This window comes from Notamacropus eugenii, chromosome 1 (assembly GCF_028372415.1).
Source record: "Notamacropus eugenii isolate mMacEug1 chromosome 1, mMacEug1.pri_v2, whole genome shotgun sequence".
In the NCBI taxonomy this organism is placed as follows: domain Eukaryota; kingdom Metazoa; phylum Chordata; class Mammalia; order Diprotodontia; family Macropodidae; genus Notamacropus; species Notamacropus eugenii.
Window position 1 is genome coordinate 492,338,557 of NC_092872.1, and position 8,191 is coordinate 492,346,747.

Sequence of the window (8,191 nt, forward strand, 5' to 3'; positions counted from 1 at the left end):
AAATAAGAAATACAGGTAATGGGATATAGAAATCTATCTTGCCCTCCAAGAAAAGAGAGAAGATTGGGATAAGGGAAGGTAGGGGTGTGATAGAAGGGAGAGTAGATTGGGGGAAGGGGTAATTAGAATGCACGATGTTTCAGGGTGGAGGAGGGGAGAAATGGGGAGAAAATTTGATACTCAAAATCCTGTGGAAATGAATGTTGAAAACTAAAAATAAATAAATAATTCTTTTTTTAAGAATCCACCAATCAACTCCCAAAAGAGATCCCAAATTGTAAATGCCAAGGTACATTGTTTCCAAATTCCAGAATTATCAAGAGAAAATACTGCAGGCAGCTAGAAAGAAACATTTTCAATTATCAAGTAACTACAGTCAGGATCACACAGTACCTTGCAGCTTCTACATTAAATGATCAGAGGGATTGGAATATGTTATTCCATAAAGCAAAGGAGTTTGGACTGCAAACAAGGATCAACTAAATCAGCAAAATTGAGCATAATCTTTCAGGCAAGGAAAAGGATATTCAATTAAATAAGGGATTTCCAGACCTTTCTGATGAAAAGGCCAGAGATAATTGAAAATTTGATCTTCAAATACCAGACTCAAGAAAGGCATAAAAAAGATAAACAGAGGGAACAAAGAAAAAAACTTATTATTCAATATGGACAAACTGTTTACATTCCTATATGGGAGGATAATACTTGTTAATCTTGAAAAATGTATATTTATGATGACACTTATAAGGGATATACATAGATAGAAGGTGGGGGTATAAATTAGCTACTATGATGATAAAAAAAACTAATTAAGAGGTGGAAATGGAGAAGAGAAAAGGACGAGGGAGAACGGGGTATATAAAATCACATGAAGAGGCACAAAATCATATTATAATAGAGGGAAAGAAGGGAAGGAGGTGAACATTGAGCTTTACACTCATCTGATATGGTTCAAGGAAGAGATAACATTCTCAATTAAGTATAGAAATCTAACTTGCACTAAAGGCAGTAGGAGAGGAAAAGGGAAAGAAATGGGAGGGGTTAATAGAAGGGAGGGAAGACTGAGGGAGGCAGTGGTCAAAAGTAAATCTCTTTTGGTGAGGGGAAGGGAGAAGGGAGAAATAAAATCATAAAGGGGGGAAATATGATGGAGAGAAACACATACATAGTAATCACAACTGTGAATGTGAATGGGGTGAACTCTCCCATAAAATGAAGGTGGATAGCACAATGAATTAAAAATCATAATCCTATAATATGTTGCTCACAAGAAACACATTTGAAACAGGGGGATACACACAGAGTAAAGGTAAAAGGCTGAAGCAGAATATATTATGCTTCATCTGTAGTTTAAAAAAAAAAGCAGGGTTACCAAACCTAATCTCAGACAAAGCAAAAGCAAAAATAGATCTAACTGAAAGAGATAAGGAAGGAAACTGTACCTGCTAAAAACCATAGACAATGAGGTAATATCATTACTAAACATGTATGCACCAACTGGTATAACATCCAGATTCTTAGAGGAGAAGTTAAGAGAGTTACAGGAAGAAATAGACATCAAAAGTATACTACTGGGGGACCTGAACCTCCCCCTCTCTAAAATTGATAAATCTAACCACAAAATAAATAAGAAAGAAGTTAGGGAGGTGAACAGAATTCTGGAAAAGGTAGATATGACAGACCTTTGAAGATAACTAAATAAGGATAGAAAGGAATATAATGTTTTCTCAGAGGCACATGTCACCTACACAAAAATTGACCATGGACTAGGTCATAAAAACCTACCAGCATAAAAACAATCCAGTGCAGAAAGGTAGAAATGGTCAACGCATCCTTTTCAGCTCATGATGCAAGAAAAATTACATGTAATAAAGGGCCGTGGAAAGATAGACCAAAAATTAATGAGAAATTCAATAATCTAATTCTAAAAATGAGTGGGTTAAACACCAAGTCACAGGAACAATCAATGATTTCATTCAAGAGAATGACAATAATGAGACAACCCACCAAAACTTATGGGATGCAGCAAACGCAGTTCTTAGGGGAAGTTTTATATCTCCGAATGCCTACATGAATAAAATAGAGAAAGAGATCAATGAATTGAGCATACCACTGAAAAAGCTAGAGAAAGAACAAATTGAAAACCCCCAATTAAATACCAAATTAGAAATTCTGAAAACCAAAGGATGGATTAATAAAATTGAAATTAAGAAAATTATTGAACTAATAAATAAACCTAAGAGTTGGTTTTATGAAAAACCAATAAAATTGATAAACCTTTGGTCAATCTGATTTTTAAAAAGAAAGAAGAAAACCAAATTACCAGTATCAAAAATGAAAAGGGTGAATTCACCTCTAATGAAGAGGAAATTAAAACAACAATTAGAAATTATTTTGCCCGACTGTATTCCCATGAATTTGACAAACTTAGTGAAACAGTTGAATATTAACAAAAATATAAATTTCCTACATTAACAGAAGATAACCCCATCTCAGAAAAAGAAATTGAACAAGCCATCAATGAACTTGCTAGAAAAACATCTCCAGTGCCAGATGGATTTAGAAGTGAATTTCATCAAACCTTCAAAGAATAGTTAATTCCAATACTATATAGATTATCTGGGAAAATTGGCAAAGAAGGAGTCCTACCATTTCTTTTTATGGTGCTGATATGATATGATGCTGATACCTAGACCAGGAAGAGTCAAAAGAGAGAAAGAAAATTATGGACCAATTTCCTTAATGAACATAGAAGAAAAATTTTTAATAAGTTATTAGCATAAAGATTACAGCAACTTATCATGAGAATAATACACTGTAGGATATATACCAGGAATGTAAGGCTGGTTCAATATTTGGAAAACAAGCAGTATAATTGATCATATCAACAACAAAGCTCACAGAAGTCATATGATTATCTCAATAGATGCAGAAAAAGCTTTTGACAAAACACAACACCCATTCCTACTGAAAACACTGGAAAACATATGTATACATGGAGTCTTCCTTAATGTAATAAGTAGCATCTACCTAAAACCATCAGCAAGCATTATATGTAATATGGAAAAGCTAGATGCATTTCCAGTAAGATTGGGGATGAAACAAGGAGGTCCAATATCACCACTGTTATTGAATATGGTATTAGATATGGTAGCGTTAGCAACAAGAGAAGAAAAAGAAATAGAAGGAATTAGAACAGGCAAAGAAGAAACTAAGTTATCACTCTTTGCAGACAATATGATGATATACTTAGAGAATCAAGTAGAGAACTATTTGAAATAATGAAAAATTTTAGCAAAGTTGCACTATACGAAATAAACCCAAATAAACCATCCGCATTTCTATATATTACTAACAATGCCCAACAGCAAGAGAGAGAAAGAGAAATTCCATTTAAAGTTACTGTGGACACTATAAAATATTTGGGAGTTCACCTACCAAAATAAACCCAGGGACCATATGAACACAACTACAAAACACTTTTCACACAAATAAAGTCAGATCTAAATAACTGGAAGAACATCAGTTGCTCATGTGTCAGCTAGCTAATATAATAAAAATAACAGTTCTACCAGAGGATGCCCAGTTAACTTGGGGTTTACTGACTAGATTTCTTCTTTTCCTTTCCTTTCCTTTCCTTTCCTTTCCTTTCCTTTCCTTTCCTTTCCTTTCCTTTCCTTTCCTTTCCTTTCCTTTCCTTTCCTTTCCTTTCCTTCCCTTTCCTTTCCTTTCCTTTCCTTTCTTTCTTTTCCTTTCCTTTCCCAAAAACTTAAACCTACTACATTCTGAAGCCCATAGATTGAACAACACTAGGCCCCTGGTCCAACTCCACTTAAGGGCTGTTTTCTGGACCCTCCTAGCTTAAGAGTGATTGTCAATAGTAACTGTTGCTGTTTCCCTCCCAACCTGATGTAGTTATCTTTCTTTGCCTCATTAAAGGGGCCATCCCCTGACAACTGCTTAAATAATCTTATTCACTGAATGGGCATCACCTCACCCTAAGTGAGTACCTTGGCCTAAAGGAGCCAACGTCTCCCATTGCATCCTGGGTAATCTCCAGTCATCCTGATGGATATCTGGTCACTGAATTCATATGGCTCTGGAGGAAAAGTGAAAGTGGTGACCTTGAACAGGTCACCTTACTCAAAGCAAAGTCAAGTGCAAGTCATGTCATCATTTCTCTGATGGTATGGTCTTCTTCGGCAATGAAGGACAAACACAACAACAATAAAAATGACAATTCTATCTAAATTAATTTACTTATTCAGTGCCATACCAATCAAGTTACCAAAAAACTATTTTCTAGAGCTAGAAAAAATTATATCAAAATTCATCTGGAAGAACATAAGGTCCAGAATATCAAGGGACTTCATGAAAAGAAGGGAAAGTGGTCTAGCCATACCAGATCTTAAATTGTATTATAAAAAATAAATCATCAAAATCACTTGGCACTGGCTAAGAAATAGAAGGGGAGATCAGTGGAATAGATTGGGTTCATATGACAGAGTAGTCAATGACTATAGCAGTCTACTGTTTGATAAACCCAGGGATCCCAGCTTCTGGAATAAGAACTCATTGTTTCACAAAAACTGCTGGAAAAACTGGAAAATAGTGTGGCAGAAACTGAGCATAGACCAATGCCTGACACAATAAAGCCCAAATAGGTACACGATCTAGGTATAAAGGCTGATAGTATAAACAAATTAGGGGAGCAAGTACTAGTTTCTTTGTCAAATATATGGAGAATAGAGGAATTTGTGACCAAACAAGAGAAAGGAACAATGGATAATTTTGATTACGTTAAATTGAAAAAATTGTGTACAAACAAAGCTAATACAACTAAGATTAGGAGGGAAGCAGAAAACTAGGGAAGAATTTTTATAATTAGTGTCTGTAATAAAGGCCTCATTTCTAAAATATAGAGAGAACTGAGTCAAATTTACAAGAATACAAGTCATTCCTCAATTGATTAATAATCAAAGGATATGAACAAGTGGTTTTCAGAGGAAGAAATTAAAGCTATCTATAGTCATATGAAAAAATGCTCTAAATCACTATTGATTAGAGAGATGTAAATGAAACAATTCTGACGTATCATATCACACCCATCAGATGGTTAACATAACAAAACAGGAAAATGATATATGTTGGAGAAGATGTGGGAGAGTTGGAACACTAGTTCATTGTTGGTGGAACTGTGAGCAGATCCAACCATTCTGGAAAGCAGTTTGGAACTATACCCAAAGGGCTATAAAAGTGTGCATACCCTTTGACTCAGCAACACTACTTCTAGGGCTATATCCCAAAGAGATTATGAAAATGGAAAAGGACCCACACGTACAAAAATATTTATAGCAGTTCTTTTTGTGGTGGCCAAGAACTGGAATTGAAGGGATTCCCATCAGTTGGGGAATGGCTGAACAAGTTGTGGTGTATGAATGTAATGGAATACTATTGTGCTATAAGAAATGATGAAAGGTGGACTTCCGAAATATCTGGATAGACTTATCTGAACTGATACTGAGTGAAGTGAGAAGAAGCAGAAGAACATTATACACAGTAACAGCCACAGTGTTCAAGGACTGTTTTTGATAGACTTAGTAGTCCTCCACACCAAGGCAGACCTAAAATATTTCCAAAAGACTCATGATGCAAAATGCCATCCACATTCAGAGAAAGAACTATGGAGTCAAAATGCAGAATGAAGCAGACTATTTTGTCTTTTATGTTTGGTTTTAATTAGTTTCATTCATGCTTTCTCCCATTCATTTTAATTCTTCTATGCAACATGACTAATGTGAAATGTGTTTAATAAGAATGTATGTATAGAGTCCATATAAGATTGCATGCTGTCTTGGGGAGGGAAAGGGGAGGGAGAGGAAGAAAATTTAAAACTTATGGAAGTGTTTGCTGAAAATTGAAAACAAATAAATAAATTTGGAGGGGAAAAATGGTATTTGCACAAACAAAACCAATGCAGTCAAAATTAGAAACAAAGTAAGAAACTGGTGGGAAAGTTTACAGCAAGATTCTCTAATAAAGATCACAATTCTCAAAATTACAGATAACAGAGTCAAATATACAATAACAAGTCATTTCCCAATTGACAAATAGTCAAAGAATATGAACTAACAGTTTTAAGAGGAAAAAGACATAGTTATCAATAGTCAAGTTAAAATGCTCTAATAATTAGGAAAATACAAATTAAAACAACTCTGTGATACAACCACATGCCCATCAAACTGGTTGACAGAAAGGGAAAGTGACAAATGCCATAGGAATTGTGGGAATATAGTTACACTATTGCCCTTTGGATAGAGCTATGAATTAGTCCACCCATTCTGGGGAGCAATTTGGAACTATGCCCAAAGGGTTATAAAACCACACATACCTTTTGATCCAACAATACTTCTACAATAGTAGACCTATACCCTAAAGAAATCAAAGCAAAAGGACCTGTAGGGACAAATATATTTATATCAGCTCTCTTTCTGAAGGCAAAGAATTGGAAAGTGAGGGGATACCCATTAATTGGAAAATGGCTGAAACAGCTGTGGCATACGCGTATGATAGAACACTATTGTGCTATAAAAAATGACAAGCACTATGGTTTCAGAAAACCCTTAAAAGTCTTATATGAACTGATGAAAAACAAAGTGAGAAGAACCTGGAAAACCATGTATATGGCAATGGCAATATTGTAATCAAAATCAACTGTGAAAGTCTTAGGTACTTTGATCAATACAATGTTCCACAACAATCCCAAAATGATGAAAAATGCAATCCACTTCCTGTTAGAATAGTGATTGACTTCTGTATACAATGCAATAGAATATTACATATTGAAGAATATTTTTCCCCTTCATTTTTCTTGCTTCTTTTTTTTAGTTGCTACATGATGGGTATGAGCATTTGTTTTGCATGACTTCAAATGTATAATGAGTTTCATATTTCTTGCCATCTCAATGGGAAAGGGAGGAAGAGAATTTGGAACTGAAAATAAAAGTTAAAAAAAAACAACAACAACACTGGTTCACAAATAAAAAGTGTTGTTAGGTTTAAACCATAGTGTTTCAGGACTGTTCCTCTAACCATCTTTTCTTTTATTTAAATTCTACTTTCATTCTATTCTTTTAGAATGAAATTTATTAGTTTTCTTCTTGTTCTTTTCTTACATCAGTTTCTTTTTATTTCTAGTTTTTCCCTTATTTTTCTGAAATAATTTGTTACCTTTACATTCCTTGAAAGTTGTCTTTATTCACCTTTCTTGAACTTCTGTCATCTGTAGTGTTTGCAAAGCAAATAGTCAGTACTGTTTAAAGATAACAAATTAATTCCTAACAATCACTTCAGTTGACAAAAGTGAGCAATAAATATCATACGACTGATTAGAAAATGGACACTCAAAAACTTTATCACCGACACATAAAAAAGATAGGAATGTAATAAAAATGGTAGCACATTTTTATTATACTTGTCAAATTATTAAGAAATGCATGAATACCACATTAAGTAGTTACAGTATCCTCAGACTCAGGCTGTTGCTCATTCTTGGGCCCCAGGTTTCTGCAGGACAAGAGCTGGCAAAATAGTATGGCCAAAGGGTAAACTTGATGGACCTCAACTTCAGGGTCCAGGTTTTGGCCAATATGGAATGTGGGTAAGGAGATAGGAGCAGACCAGTCCTCTGCCCACAACTCCTAGTGCACCAGAAGATATACAATAAATATGGTACTTTACCTGAAGTTAGCTTGTAGAAGTGGGCATCAGGACTGCAGCTTGGGAGTTATTGTGAAGTGCTATAGATCCTGTATTGTCTTGTTTTTCTCAGAAAAAAAACCCATACAGAAAGGCAAAATTCACTTTATGACAGAATCATCTATCAGTCATGTTGAAATAAATTTGCATTTTCAAAGCAAGCATTACATCAGACCTAACTGTAATTTTTTTTATTAATTAATTAATCTTTAGTTTTCAGCATGCACTTTTATAATATTTTGAGTTCTAATTTTTTCAGTTTTCTCCCTTCCCCCTTCCCAAGGCATGCGATCCGATATAGGCTACACATTTTAATAATGTTGAACATATTTCCATGTCAGTCATTTTCTGAAAGAATCAGAACCAAAGGGAAAAATCATGAGAAAGAAAGAACTAAAAACATAAAAGGGAGAAAAAAATAGTATGCTTTGAT